Here is a 16,502-nt window from a genome sequence, read left to right as displayed (position 1 = left end):
GCTATCCATGCATTTGTAGCCTTTATGGAGGGGGCCACAACAAATTTGAAGAAAGTGAAGAAGATCTGAATACTTCCTGAATGAACTGTAGGTGGTTTACAGTACTTACTGTACCTAATGAAGTGAACATTTCAAAACTAGAAAGTCAACCCTTTGGCCTTGGCTCAGAAATGGCCGCAACGTTACCAGAGACAAGGGATGGAGGGGATGGGGTCATGTCGTAGGAAGGGAGGGAGGAGACGGAATGCATAGGAAGTGGCAGAAAATAATCCTTGTCATCACAGTTAAGCGGCACAAAACATGATGAGATACAGAAACAGAACAAGCATTTCACACTTCCTTATGTAACAGTCTTTGATGCAACATCCGGCATTTCTATGATAATCATAAACATCAACTGTCCTTCATGGCAGCCACTTAAGAGCGTTATCATGATACTTTCTCCAAGAGGGACAACAAAATAAATCACCTTATTTTAACTAGGTCTAAAAAAATCCTTCAAAGAGGGTAGAGAAACAGTTCAACATACAGTAGACCTTATCCATCTCTCTGAATCATTTGGGGCCTTTTGCCAAACTTCACCTCTGAACATGTTGTTTAGTTTGACAGGTGACTTTTTGTCTCTTTTTAGGACTCATCCTCCAGTCATTCAAATGTACAACCAATTCAATAAGCTGATCTTAGAGTAAGAGAGAGGCAGAGTAAGGATGTGCTAGTGTATGTTGCTGTGTACTCATTTATAATGCATCCTGTCAAAGACGTGGACTGATATTGGATGTGATGCACGTCAGAAACTGGTTGGCACGACAGCTCAAGTTGAGACTTAACTTGAAGGGACAGATGACTCCTGTGTGTGTGTGTTTGTGTGTGTGTGTGGGGTGTGTGTTTGGGAGTACACACACACACCCCTGCTGCATACATTCAACTGTGCCATTTTCCAAACGACCCTAATGCATGTGTCCGCATCATCAGATCTTTGTCAGACTAAATAACTCCATTGAAGGCACTCAGTGATGGTTTGTAATTATGTGAGATCAGGGGAGGTGTGGACGGGAAATAGATGGAAATAACATCACCAGCAGAATGTTTCAGAATTCTGCAAAATTACTTTCAATTTTATGTCTAGTCGGACCTAAATTGCCTGCCTCAGTAAATTAGAAATGCTGTTAGGTAAGGGCGAGAATATATAATTTTAGCTCCTTCATTTTACGGTTTGAGACTCAAGGTAATGCTTTTATATACTCTCTGTTCAATGTTTTGCACTCTTAACCAAGAGAACACTATTTTAAAAATGGAAGGTTAATACTTCGAATCTACATGCTAAACGGAGCTGATATGAGAAACTAGAGTTTAGCTTTTATGGCTGTGTTGAGATGGTGGTTACATACAGGAGCATCTATAAAATGCCATCATTATAAAGTGAAATATTTTAAGACTTTTTTGTTTAAATCTTGACCATCACGGCTCACAGCTTACAAAAATCCACTATCTCAAAATATTAGAATATTACCAAACACCAGTCCAAAAAAAGGATCTTCTGGAAAATTCGGTCCATTTATGCACTTAGTAATTGCTTGGGGCTCCTTTTGCACAAATTACTGCATCTATGCAATGTGACATGGAGCCAATCAGTCACTGGCACTGCTGGAGTGTTATAAAGCCCATGTGTTATGAATAACATGCCTTCAGGTCATCTTCATTGTCAAGTTTGGTGTTTCTTGTCATTTCAGAGATTCTTTACATGGATCGGGGCAGGTCAGTTGTTTTGTGAATAGTAATACCAGGGTCAGAAAACCCGTTTCTAGTAGTTTTGGCTTCACTGTGGGCAGGTGCCAAGTCCTGCTGGACAAGGAAATCAGTGTCTCCATAAAGCTTCTCAGCAGACTTTATCAGGAGACTTCCAATCCAATCCAAATTTATTAATAAAGAACATTTAAAAAGAACAAAATCCTGACCAGAGAGCTGTACAGTAAAAATAAAAAAACAAAATTAAAAAAAAAAACAGTAAAACAAACAATAAAACACAAATGCAGGACCACAATAAAAACTAGAGGACATACGTAAATGGATCAATAAAAACAGAAAGCATAAAAATGCCAAATTCTGAAGCAAAACATAAAAGCCAGGGAGTAAAAGTTTGTTTTTAAGTTTGATTTAAAGACAGGGAGCGAGTGGGACAGGCGAACCATGAAGAGGAAGAGCATTCCAGAGCTTTGGCCCAGCTACTGAAAAAGGTTGGTCACCCCTGAGCTTCAACCTTAACCTTGGGACAGTCAGATGACACTGGTCAGAGAATCTGAGTGTCCAAGGTAAAATATGGGGTTTTAAAACGTCAGGAAGATAGGGAGGAGCCAGCCTGTTCAGAAATGTATAAGTTTATAACATTTTTAAATCAATCCTAAAACTCACAGGAAGCCAGTGAAGAGAAGCGTTGACCAGTCAAAAGACGAGCTGCAGCATTTTGAACGAGCTGTACATGATTAAGAGAGGCTGGCACCAAAATAAAGTGTAGTACAATAATCAAGATGAGTCGTGATAAAAGCATGCATAACCTTCTCAAAATCATTAAAAGATTAAAAGGACTTGGCCTTGGGTAAAAAGTCAAAGATGATAAAAACTGGCTTTTACAGCTGAATTTATCTGTAGATCCATTTTAAAATCTCTGTCCATTATCACCCCAAGGGCTCAGGAGTGGACAGATCTGCACTGGGACTGGTACAGCCTCCATGGGGTCCAAAGATAATGACTTAAGTCTTGTTCTCATTTAGCTTGACAAAATTAAAAGCCATCCAGGCTTTAATGTATCTGAGGCAGTTCAGGCAGGAGTGGGCCCAAGGTGTCTGGAGCTCAGATTTTTTTTTTTTTTTTTTTTTAGTGGACTCCAGGGGAAGCATAAACAATGTAAAAAGAACCGAGCCAAGTATGGAGCCTTGATAAAGCGCAAATTGGACTTTTCCACAATATTCTAATATTTTGAAATTGTAGATTTTTGATTTTCATGAGCTGTAAGCCCTTATGATCAAAATTAAAACAAAACAAGTCTTAAAATGTTTCACTTTGTATGAGATGAATCGAGAATATATGGAAATTTAACTTTCTAAAGTAAATAACAGGGAAAATATGAACTTTTACAAAACAGCCTTTCATAAGATTGTAGGGGCAGGACAATTATATGGTGTCTCTATTAACCACTGTACAAAAAGTCATGGTTATTTAATCATAAAGGCTCTGCTACTTTGTGTGGGCTGTTCTCAAGCCATAAAGAACAGACCCAATACTTACATTTGGTCCAACCTACGTAGGCTGAAAACAAAGTGACACCTGGTGCACCATGCTGTGCTGACTATGCTACATTAGCCTGACTAGGCTATTCATAGCTCTCAGTTATATAACCAGTGCAGAGGGCCAGAGGGCAAAATGTGCTTGGGACAGGAGATACCATTGATCCCTGCATGAAAGCTGCAGCACCGGACATTTCATTCTTCAGCTCCGGCAAGCACAGAAAATCAGAGATAATAATCTAAACTGTAAGTTCTGGTCATTTTGGACCTTTATACAGCACCTGGGACGGTTTTTAAATCTTCAAAACAAGAAAAATCAGAGTCCAAACTTCACTTTGGCAATGTTTACGCACTATTAAATCTGAAGCTGGAGGAGAATTCCTCACTTTGCAAAAAAGTACAGACAGTTTCATGTACGTGCATCAGGTTTGGTTAACGATGCTGCTGTTTGGAAAGTGAAAGAAAAAGTTCTTCAACATTAAATCCTACAGGAGTCCTACTTACTTAACATTAGTTGCCTAACGATTGTATCAGGATCTGGGTCTGTAATCTAATGCCATATTCTTTTCAGGTTAACACAAAATTTGATGGCAGCATTAGGAGAAATTTCTTATTTGCTCCTTTCTGAGTTTTCTTTCTCCGATTGCGTTGAGCAGAATTATTACCTGGGGTTGTTGCCTCATCTGTACGGGTGTCCAGCTGCACAACTTTCTTTCATTTAAAATACATTCTTTCAGCCTTTCTTGCTGCAGGAGCTGGTGCCTTGAGAGGTCATGTGACAGCTATGAATAGCAGAAGGACACAGCGGTATAGCTTTGTGTCCACTGAAGTAAGGAGGGAAGCCAGCAGTATGGGGTCATTATAGTCACGGATTCGGACTCAGCCACAAAACTTGATTGAATGCCATGTATGACAGATAATAGTAATAATAACACTTAAGTTCATCACCTATACTAGGAATTTATGTTTAATAGAACACCCTAGGAGCCCAGTGGAATCAGTGTTAAAGGGTAATAATACATTACGTTTTCTGATGCTTTGAAAATCTTCACATAGAAGAAAAAGTGCTTTGAATAAGGAATAAGGCGTCATAGCCATCAATAGTCAGGTCAAATTAACATATTATAAGTAACTGAGATAATCATAAAATAGAGGTTATTTCTCAGACTATAATCAAACCTTCAAAATCTAGAATCCCTCACTGCAGACCTTATAATAAATACACTCCCTCATATAACTGCTTGACAATTATGCTTTAAGAAATTTAAATTTAAAGTAGCTGTGATCTCTCAATTATGGTTGTCGTGTAAACAGTATTCACCCCCTTGGATGTTTTGCCCGTTTATTGATTTTATAAATCAATCATGGTCAATATAATATGGCTTTTTTGACCCCCCAAAAAGTTAAAAAAAAAAACCCTCTTTAACAGCAAAGTGAAACAAAATTTCAGCAAAAATGTCCAAAAAATGAGCAATGTAAAATAAGTGACTGCGTAAATATTCACCCCTTTCAAGTCAGTGTTTAGTAGATGCACCTTTGGCTGCAATCACAGCACTGAGTCTGTGTGGATAAGTCTTAATCAGGCTTCTCATCTGAACATTGCAATTTAACTCCATTCTTCTTTGCAAAATGGGGCAAATTCTGTCAGGGTACATGAAGATTGGGCTTGAACAGCCTTATTCAATGACAAATTCTCAATTGGATTGACGTCTTGACTTTGACTCGCCACTCCAGAACATCCACTTTGTTGTCTTTTAACCATCTCTGTGTACCTTTCACTGTGTGCACTGGGTAATCGTCTTGCTGGAAAATAAATTGTCTCTCAAGCTGTAGTTCTCTTGCAGTATTTCCATTTATTTTACCCTCTATCTCTACAAGCCTTCCGGGGCCAACTGCCAAGAAGCATCCCCACAGCATGATTCTGCCACCACCACGCTTTGCAGTGGGATGGTGTGTTTGTGGTGATGTGCAGTTTTTGGAACTTTCTTCCACTTGACCATGGATTCTCCCACATGCATCTTGGGGCCCTCTGGTAAATATTTAATAAGAGTTTTCAGCTATAGTAGCTTTTTCTTTGCCACTGTTCCAAAAGCTTTGACTAGTGAGGGACCCAGGCAACAGTTGCTGCATGCAGAGTCTCTCCCATTTCAGATGCTGAAGCTTCTTCAGAGTAGTCATAGGTGTCTTGGTGGCCTCTCTCACTAGTCTCCTTCTTGCACGGTCACTCAGGTTGAGAGGACGGTCTGAGAGATTTATGCATATGCCATATTCTTTCCATGTCTTAATGATGGATCTAGCTGAACTCTGAGGCAATGTTAAGTGCCTTGAAATGTTTTTTGTTTTGTTTTGTTTTGTTTTTTGTATCCATATCCATCCCCTGACTTATACTTTTCAATAACCTTTTTCTCTGAGTTACTTGAAGTGTTCTTTTGACTTCATGGTGTAATGGTAGCCAGGAATACTTATTAGGCACAGTTGTCTTTTGGCTACAATCACTTGAGACACACTCACTGCACTCAGGTGATCCCCATCCACCATGTAAGGTACAGTAGATAGATGGTCATGACCTCTTCTTTTAAAAAAATATGATCTATTAAAAATGTTGGATACACGTAGGGAGGCACCGCGGAAAAAGGTCATGAACCCCGAACGATCTAACCACCAAGTCCTCTGCGCCCTATCAGTATTTTTCTAAGTATAAATAAACAAAACATGTTGAGAATATTTCCATGTTTATATCTATAATTTAGTTTGAGTGAGGGCGGATCAGCCAATTCTCTGCCCCATAGATGCCCCTCCAGAGACAGCTGTGTGTACACAGTCAGTGTCTCAGTGGTAACACAGTCTGCCAGCCTCTGTTTGTGCAATGTATTTGTGATTGTGTGTGTCCGTGTGTGGCGTATGGTGTGTTTTTTTTTGTGACTGTTTCTACCGCAGCTGACACTCAGGCAATATCATTACATGACAACTGCCAATGTGTCTACTGGGGCTGATTCATTGGCCCTGAGTCTGAGGGCTCGCCCAGGAAAGAAGGCTCTCCATCAAGCTGGAAGTGAGCATACGCTGGCCTGAAGCTGACAGCTTTCCAATATGCAAACTTACTGTGTTTATTTATTTGCTTCTTAATGACCTCAGGTTCAAGCCAAGGGGCATTTTTTTTTCTTATGTGTAAAAAAACCAACAACTCAGTCATTTTTCCTGTTGATCATTTGTCACCCGCACATCAAAGTCAGGGACCGGAGTAACTTTGGATGGAAAGTTTGCTCTACACTTGAGATGGATGCCTTTGAAAGTTTACCCTTTAATACCAATAAGTGCTTGTGTCATTCCTGCCCTCTGTGACTCGCATAAACACACATTTGTGTTACCTCTGCCCACACACCTTCTCTTATTCCCCTCTACTCTGAGCTCCCCCTCCCTCCCTGCTTTAATCAGAGTAATGCCAACCTATCTCAGCGCTATGGGCCAGGTTAGACAACAAGACAAGTAATGAGATTACACGCAGACTACAGCACTGCATGCGGTTAAGTTAGCAGAGGTGGAAGGGGGCAGCCTCCACTCTTCTGCCTTTGTAAGCTTTTGGAAGGGCATTCAAATGAGTTGGCTGAGCACAAAACGGAGCTCAAGCGCTTTCACTTCACGCCTCTCTCTGCAAGAGACGTACCTGTGGCACTTTCCTGAAACGTCTCAATAGAAGAGGGCCGGCTGTTACTTTGATGTGCTGTTATAACTTCCCCCAGCCCGGTCTTCAAGTGACTCTTGGAAGTTGCACTGTCTCAGGCTCTCTATGCATCAGACTCGTTGGTTCTTTTCTGCATGTTAATGAACTCTGCAATAATCCACATTGGGTTTCTTTGGCAGGGGTTGGTTCAGGACAGACAGCTCACTGCTTCTGTTATTTTCCGAGAGTCGTTTAGTATGGGCAAGCATATGTGAGTCTGAGCAGTCAGTGAAAATATGGTGCAGTGGTGGAGTAAGACTGTGTGAGGGCTGGGGCTAAAAAAATGAAAAAAGACACCACAGAGCGATAAGCAGCCTGATGAGAGGAAGAAAAAACAACACTTGCACAACTACTTCTGAAGGTTTGCCTGTGGTTTTCACTGGCTACAGTAGCTGGTTTAATCCAAAAAGCATAATGCTTCCCGCAGTGGACAGCTTTCCCTCCAGCACAAACAAACTGAACCAACTAAACAAACAAACAAACTCCAACCTATGTAACCAAGCCAAAAGGTCTGGGGGTAAGACATCCTTATTCTGTGTTTTATTCCACACTTATAGAATAGAGATGTAACAATACTAAAAATTCATATCACAATCAGCATGACCTAAAACGTGATGGTTATCAGTATTATCGCAGTTTTGTCATAGTTTGTTGAAAATCTAAAAAAGTATAGATTCATCATTTCAAATTAGCATTTTCAATATTTTGGTCTCATTAACATATTCTTCTATTCTCAGACCCGCCCACAGAATTGGTAGGGCACCTGAAAAACCATCAATCTGGCCCTCCCCCATTGTAAAGTAATGATGTTATCAATGCATTTGTGAGTTGGATCAGAGGTATTACTTCATTTTGTAGCTGAAAAGTGTGGTAAGCTATTACTGGGTTCTGGTGTTTGAATCGCTCCACATTCTTTCTATGTTTTAACCATCGTTGCCTTTTTTAACCACTTCCCTGCTTTTTAAATGCCTTTTCACTACTTTAGCTATCCATTTCTGCCTCTGTAACCCATTGTTGCCACTTTACACCAAGGTTTGCCACTTTTTTTGCATTGGTGCCATGGCTTTTTACCATTTTTCACCCATTTTGAGGTCCAATTTTGCTTCTTTTAACCCATTTGTACAATCTATTTTTCATTATGCTGCTGTGTATCCACTTTCACCACTTTCCTCCAGCATATTTTGCAACTCTTTGCCCCTGCTTTCCATTTTTAACCTATTTTACTACTTTTTAACACCTATTCACCACTTTAGCTGCCAGTTTCTTCCATTTTTTCCCATCTTTCCTCTGTAACACATTGTTGCCACTTTTCACCCAATTCTGCAGTTATTTGACACATTAAACCCAATTTATACTCATTTTTAACCGCTTGTCACCATTTTCCATCTATTTTTTCTACTATTTGCCATTATTTACCAATATCTGCTACTTTGTTCCCATTTTTGCTTCTTTGTAACCCACTTTAACTCTTTTAGCAATTATCTAAGTTATTCGTCCTTCTTCTCTGGCATCCTGATGATTGTGCACATCACAGCTTAGCTTTGACATTACTTTCCAAATTAAAAAAGTTACATTTTACTACAGAATAAAGCATTCATTTTTTCTTACAAAAGGGTGGCTGTTATTCAGGTTACATATCAAGTATGGTTATCACAGATTAACTTTACGATGGACCATGATTTTCCTCCCCTCCATGGGCCCCCTATTTGGCCGGACCACCGAAAGCTCTCCCCTTCATCCCTCTTATTGAAATATTTTAGCCACATATTTCTGGAGCCATCATGATTACTAAGTTTAATACTAATACACTATGTTGTGATTGGCCAAAAACACATGGAGGAAACTGAGTTTCAGTGTAGACTCTAAGAAATGGAAACTGCACCCTCAAAGAGACTTGCTTGTAGAATAAATGTGAGAAACTACAGCTTTAATCAAGATAAGACTGTTAAATAGACATTTACCATGCCAACTTAAAAAAGACTACTTATATGCTTCTTATTGATAAGTTGCTGGGTTAAGGGTTTCAATTGTAAGGAAAGAAAGTTAAACAAAGGCATGCTGGGATTGGGTCATGCCCCATGGACGTGGGTGGCCCAGGTTTAAGCCTGCGGCTCCTTTCCTACATCTCTCCCCCACTCTTTCATTCCTGTTTCTTGTTCTAGCTGCAGTCTTTCTATCAATAAAGGCATTAAAAGCCCAAAAATATATATCACTAAAAAATGCATGCTACATTTTTAATTGTTGTGTGCTCATTAAGGGAGCTAATAAACCTCTACTCTGTTGATTTTTTTATTTGGTTTCCACATTGCATTATTACTTTTTACTTACTGGAACTGCTCCAAAGTTTGGGACTTTCTGAGCAGAAGAAGGGGCAGCTAAAGCCAGAGGGTGCATACAGCTCCAACAGTCTGAGTTTTTTTTCTGCTAAAGTTCTCTTTAGGCCTACTTTTCTGTCTGTGTCTCTACTCTGAACTCTGACAGTCAGTCACAGAGGGTGGAGCAGCCTTGACACTTAAACTTTATTTGCAGAGAAGCTCCGACATTCAAACACTATAGTTGCAGGAGCCTGTCAGCTCAGAGGAAGTGCATGCATACATCTAAATCTTTTCTTGTTGCTCTGATTGGCCCATTATGAATATAAAAGTCAGAACATTTGTCCAATCACCTTCCGAGGATTTTTTTTTTCTAAGGGAGCTTTTCCAGATGAATGTGAAATACATCCATTCAATAAAGACATGAAACAGTCTGTCTAGTGTGTCAGGGTAGTTCAGGGAGAGCAGAACCTTTAAAAAAAATCTGAACCTGCTTGCTATCAGTGCAGTACCTAAAAGCAGGCTCATGGTTAACATCCCATGCTTGAACACCTCCTTTCATCTTGCTTGCCTGTTTCCTTCTTTACTCCTAAATTTTAAATTGGATCTATTTGCTTTTGTAAAGAGGCATGAAGATCCACACACCAGGAAGCTTCCTTTTCAGGAATTATTCAGCAACAAGTCATGTTTGGAGCCAGCATGCTCCTCATCAGACTTAAAAGTCTAAGAGAAAGCTCCAGTCCTTTAATAGGAGCTTCCTGGTGTGTGGATCCTCATGCCTCTTTGTTCATTTTGGATCCGGCACCCACTACGGGACGTGTGTCTTATTTTGATTCGCTCTATTTGCTATTGTTAAATCTTTAAAAAGCATTTCTAAAAGAGATTGAAAAATGAGCAGAAATACAGAGGCAGGATGGTGAAAGAACGATGGAGACAGTCATTATACAAAACATCATCTCTGCTAATTATGTAGAAAACAGCAGAGCAGCAAAATAACTTATCGACTGGCCCATTTCTCAGCATTTCAACCAGCCAGAAGCTGCCTGATGTATTGTGTTTCTGTCCCCAGTGGTTGCTGTGTTTGCATTCCAAATTTGGGGCCTGATGCTCTCTAATGCTTGATTTGCCAATCAATGTCTGGATCCACACTCGCTTTTTGTTTCTTCAGGAAACACAAACATTTGTATCACAATCCTGCTAACTGTTTCATGGAAAGATTAAAGATGAAGATATAAACTGATTTACTGTAGAGCAACCACACTGGGAGCTCTTCAACCATCAAGGGGCATGTTCTGACCAACTCATTTACAGCAGTAGGGCGGCCTACAACGTACTGCTTGCCATTTTAAGGGCACATCAGAGGACTTTGTAATGTTTCTCCACAGGATCTACAAGAGTAAGTCAGAGTATCTCGTGCAGATGAGAGAGATAGAGAAGAAAAAAACCCATGTGATCTTTTCCCAGTCCAGAAGTAGACTCATTATACGGCTCTGTTTGCTCTGCCAAAGATCGCTGTCTGCATGTCTTATTGAAGGAGAAGGTTGATACCATCAAACCATTGAATAATCATACCGCAGCTGTTAACCAGGATCTGCCTTTTCATCATTCATCTGCACCTGAGCCATGTTTGATCTGACTGTGTGCTCTCCCTCTGAGTATGTACTTGGATGTATGTGTTTGTATACATGCTTATGGGATTCATGTAGGGAGGTTTAGTGGGAACGGTTTCACATGTTTTATAAGTAAACACATTACTGAGTCTGTGCGGGAGAGTTTTGATGTATTTGAATGTACTGCATCACGCAGGACATCCTAATCTCTAGGGGGGTCAGATTATAGTAGGATTAGAGAGGGATGTGGAAATACAGGTGGAGGGGATGTTCGTCTGCATGCAGGTCAAAGACAGCAGATTTACGTATGCCATTCCCAGAGGAGAGAACAGAACTTCAAAGACGTCCAGATGATCTTCTATTAATGCAAATCAGTGCGCTTCAAATTAAATGGAATATATGAAAACTAAAGCTATGGCCTGACGGATATACGGCTCAGCAAGGTATACAGTCACCACAGAGTGAAAGCACGGTAGTGGGTAAAGAAGAAGGGCAGGGTTTTGGCAGTGGGGGGGTAGAAATTGTATTTATTTAATGGTTTGAGTTAGTAACCTTGCAAAGCTGACGGACTGGCCAGATCCTTCTGCCATCAGGTAGATGAGTCTTGCAAAGCTTTGAGCTGAAAGAATGACTGTACTAAACAACATCATTTGATACAGGGGTGTCCAAACTATGGCCCGGGGGCCAAATGTGGCCAAGTTTTGATTGGCCCGTAGCAAGTTCTAAAAACTAAATGAAATATGGCCCACATTTCAACCTGACACTTTTGCTTGACTGCATTGTACTTCTTGGTTTAAGCACAAGGCGATACTACAATGCTAGTTTGTAAACAAACATTTTGACAGGAAAAAATTATTGATTTAAGCTTTTTTTGCAACTAAATTAAGACAAAACTGTAGATGATAAACTTATCGACAACCCAAATAATTACAATATCTTGATTTATAATGCCCTGGTGGATTACAGAGGCTAATTGTAGTACTGATGGTGTTTTAGGGGCATAGCCAGTAGTAGCCAGGGCTGACCAGGGCTCCCTGAAATCTGATGGCCCGCTAAAATCCTTAAAATGGTTGCATATTTGGCTTGCCATCCATTAACTGGCCATTAACGCATACCCAGTCATTAAGCATATTTTAACCATCATAAAATTGGTTTTATTAGCTTTAATATCCTTAAGGTGATGCATATGAAGGTGGCTGCACCACCCTTATATATAAATATTTGTCTGGGGCCCTCAGTGGAAAAAGCTTGGACATCCCTGATTTGAGATGAATGAGGTACTGCGTGGTTCTGTTCTACTGCAAGCCTGTAAACATGGCAGGCCATGAAGGCAGCTTTTAGTCAGAACTGGACATTTCTTTTATAAAAGAAGAGCATAGAAACAGCACTGAAAATTTTTCATGGTGGAAACGTTGTTTTACAAGATTTTGGAGTGTTTCTGTGGGAAATTTTTGCCCATTCGCTCTGCAGAGCATTGGTTCTCAACTGGTGGGTCGGGACCCAAAAGTGGGTTGCAGAGCAATTTTTTCGTGGGTCACGGATGTGTGTCTGAAAAAAAAAAATGCTGGCAAAGAACATGCATTTGTACCTTTAATTTTACTCTGCTTTATTATGAAATGGGTTAATGTAAATGTTTTATTAATATTTCAACTCATTTATCTCCTTTTTTATTGCCAAATAAATCTGCTTTTACCAAGATACTAAAGTAATTTCTCAAGATCTCTGGAGAATCTGGAAAATATTTATCATGGGGAGAGGGAGTGTAAAACATTTCAGTTTTGTCCTGTGTCTTTTTCCTATCATAAATTCTGTTCCTCCAAGATCTTTAGTACAACATTTCCATTTATTAAACGTGCATTGTTGATTTTTTTTGGAAATTTGATTTGTCATCAAAAATATTGGTGGGTCCAGAGACTGGAGCAGTTGAGAACCACTGCTGTAGAGCATTAATGAGGTCAGGCACTGATGTTGGCTGAGAAGGCCTGGCTCATAATCTCCATTCCAGTTCATCCTTAAGGTGCCCACTGGGGGTGGGGTCAGGGCTCTGTGTGGGCCAGTCAAGTTCTTTCATCAAACCATGTTTTTATAGTCCTTGCTTTGTTCACTAGGGCAGTTATGTTAAAATATAAAAAGGGACTCGCGCAAACTGTTGCCACAATGTTGGAAGCACAACATCGTCCAAAATGTCTTGTTAGGCTGAAACATTAAGCTGGTCCATCTTTGGAGATAAAGGGCCTCGCCTAACACCTGAAAACAGCCCCATACCATTAGGGCAGCCAGGTAATGTTCTCCTGGCATCTACTAAACCCAGACTTGTTCATCTGACTGCCAAACAGAGAAGAACGTATTTCCACTGCTCCACAGTCCAATCTAACATGCCAGATAGACTTTACACCACTCCATCCAACACTTTGCATTGTACTTGAGGATGTCAGGCTTGAATGCAGCTGCTCGGCCATGGAAACCCATTCCATGAATCTCCCACCGCAGTTTTTGTGCGTCCATTAATGCTGATGGAAGTTCAGGACTCAGCAGAGTGTTGGCAACTTTAACGCACCGTATGCCTAAGCAGTCTTTGACCCTGCTTTGTGATTTTACGTGGTCTTTCACTTCACTGCTGAATTGCTGTTGTTCCTAAACACTTCCACTTTCTAATATCACTGACAGTTGACTGTGGAATATCCAGCAGGGATGACATTTCCCACACTATCTTATTGCAAAGGTGGCATTCATCCCAATACCAAGCTTACCAATAGCTCAGTGGCGCCCCCTACAAAATCAGGCCCCACACCACATTTTACCTAGGATTTTACAATGCCCAGTGCCAGTCAAAATATTTTTATGTTGATATGAAATCAGTGCAAATTTATAGAACACTCTTGGCACATTAGAGAAAATATAGTGTATTTCAAAAGGTCACCTGTTGTTATGATCAATATCTTGATGACACGTTTTGGTCTGCTGTAATGTATTGTACTCTCATTTCATGTTGGCTGTGACAAAAGTCCTGAAGCATCAGCTTTAGTGGCTGTGCCACAAGCCCAATGTGCACCAAAGGCTGGCATGCGTGAAGCTTCAGGGCCCAATCAGTGCTGTTAAATTATGAAATACAGCATGGAAAATTTAAGTCAATATGAAAATGTTATGATGCATTTATTGTCAATGGTTGACAACAATAAAAATGCATCAATGGTGTATTTACTATGAACTAATTTATATGATGGTTATGTTTAATGTGAAGTAAGATGGGGAGGTATGTTTAAGCTCTAGCCTCAGCCTACACCCTTTAAAATTTAAGAAATTTCACTTTGACCTTGTAAATTGTTTTGTTTGTTGTGCATGAACCCAAATAAATTCCATTCATTCATTTATTTTCAAAATTTTCTGATAATTTATCACTGCTAATTTATATCCTGCACATCCCTTATTGACAAGATTAATGTTTGTGATAAGAGAGACTTATTATTCAGAAATCAACTGAGCAAATTAATAGAATATTGAAGATTAGTGATGTTTAATGATGAATAAAGGTTTTATATGCTTGGATAAAGCCACAGTTATTTGACTGATGAAGGCCCTTTGATATCAGTGGGTTATGACCAGGTCAAAAATGATAACACCAAACCCTTAACAGACCTTTTTTTTTTTTTTAATTAATCAATAGGAGACTTAATTTTTTTAAATGTCTGCCTTTTGTTTGACCAAGATAATTCAGATCCTTGCTGTGGCATCACTAAGATGAATCTCAAAAATAGACCCAACATTGAAAGCTGAAACTTTTTTTTTTTAATTTTATTTTAACAAGTCTGTCACTTTGATATTTGTAGCGACTCCCACTTGGGTGCCTCTGACACTAATCTCTAAACCAGTGGTTCTCAAACTGTTTTTGCCCATGGCACACCAAAAAGCAAGCTGACGTCTCAAGGCACACCATATTAATGTCCTTGCAAAATAGCCTCTTTAGCATGTGCGGCAAGTAGCAACATGTCCCCGTCCCAACTGCATGCAATATGAGCAAGTGCCAGCTACATCAGTTTGATTACAGAGTTTCCTTTTGTAGCTTCCTGACACTCTGCAAGTGATGCACTGCAGCTCCCCAGGTTTATCTCCAGTCACCCTGTTCCTATTTCCTCTCTGTCGCTCCTATTAAGATGGACAAGTAACAAGGGAAGAGGTTGCACAAAGGATGACAAGACACCAGGAGTGTCCCACCAGAGGATATTCTTAATTTTCTTCCACTTTTCTCACTCCCGAAACTTGTTAGCTTGTTTTACAAAGAGGAGTGTGTTATATGTATATTGTCCATACCCATTTATGATTTTTCATGGTCTGACCTGTGCTAACATGGAGACAAAACTATGTGGCTCACAGCTGTTAGAGGCACCATACCTCTGATTTTCTAAGTAAAATCATGAGATGTCATATTTACATGTACATTTACATTTGCATATTTAACAGACGGACAGTGAACATGCAGTGCTACATGATGCAATGAAACGTGTAATACTTGCATGCAGTAAGGACATTGGTTATGGTCTCTTTAGTTGTTGAATAGTTGTAGTACTTATGTAAAGTCAGACGAATTTTCGAGGCACACCTGGACTTGTCTCAAGGCACAACAGTGTGCCATGGCACACCATTTGAGAACCACTGCTCTAAACAGACCAAACATTGAGAGCTGAAACTTTTTTTTTTTTTTGGTATTTCACAGAGTCTGCCACTTTGAGATCTGTGGTGACTCTTCTTGGGCGCTTCTTTCACCACGCCCCCATTTTCTGCAGGATTTTCTCGAGGTGGTGTTGGTCCTTCTGTGGGACAACCATACTCCAAACCTCTTTGAAGTTGGGCTCAAAAGCAATTTCCTGCAGGATGGCGAGTCCATGGGGCCTGAAGAGAGATACACTTCTAGTTTAGTACTTCAGTGTGGTAACACAAGACTGAACAAGGAGAATATCATACAAAAGACAAAATCCAGAGGAGGTTCGGAATCATTACTTACCTGACTTCTGCAGAAGCATCGACACACATTGTGTTCACAGCAGTGACAAAGTCCTTTGTGAAACCTTTCTTTGCATGCATGATTACATGCGCTCCCAGAGCATCAGCAAGCAGATGCAGTTTTTCTGCTGCGCATGTCCTCACTGCTGCACTCAGGTGGCTGGAGAAGGATAAAGACAACAAATTCAAAACATTGCTTCAAAGGGACATTTAACGAACAGTTTCCACATCCAGCAGCAAAGTGAGTGAGGGATTTTGATATTTTATGCCATGCATTAGTGTGCAAACATTGCAGTGTCTAAGCTGCAACAAAAACTGATCCTCTATTGATAACTTACCTTAACCCTGGATGGAGCAGAACACCCAGAACTGGACCTGGGCTGCAGTATTGAACCAGGGAGTTCATGGCTTTGACCGTCTGCTTAACAAAAGATTTGCTTGCAGCAGACTGGGCAATTTTCTGCAGCAGAGCACTGCCTGTCTCTCCTGAAAAGTTATCAGTGCCCCTCCCCAGGTAGACATGCAGGTACTCAATGGTGTCAATTGCTGCAATTGCCACACAGGAACGCAGATTTTTAAC

This window comes from Cheilinus undulatus, linkage group 10 (genome assembly GCF_018320785.1).
Source record: "Cheilinus undulatus linkage group 10, ASM1832078v1, whole genome shotgun sequence".
Taxonomy (NCBI): domain Eukaryota; kingdom Metazoa; phylum Chordata; class Actinopteri; order Labriformes; family Labridae; genus Cheilinus; species Cheilinus undulatus.
This window is presented reverse-complemented; position numbering follows the sequence as displayed.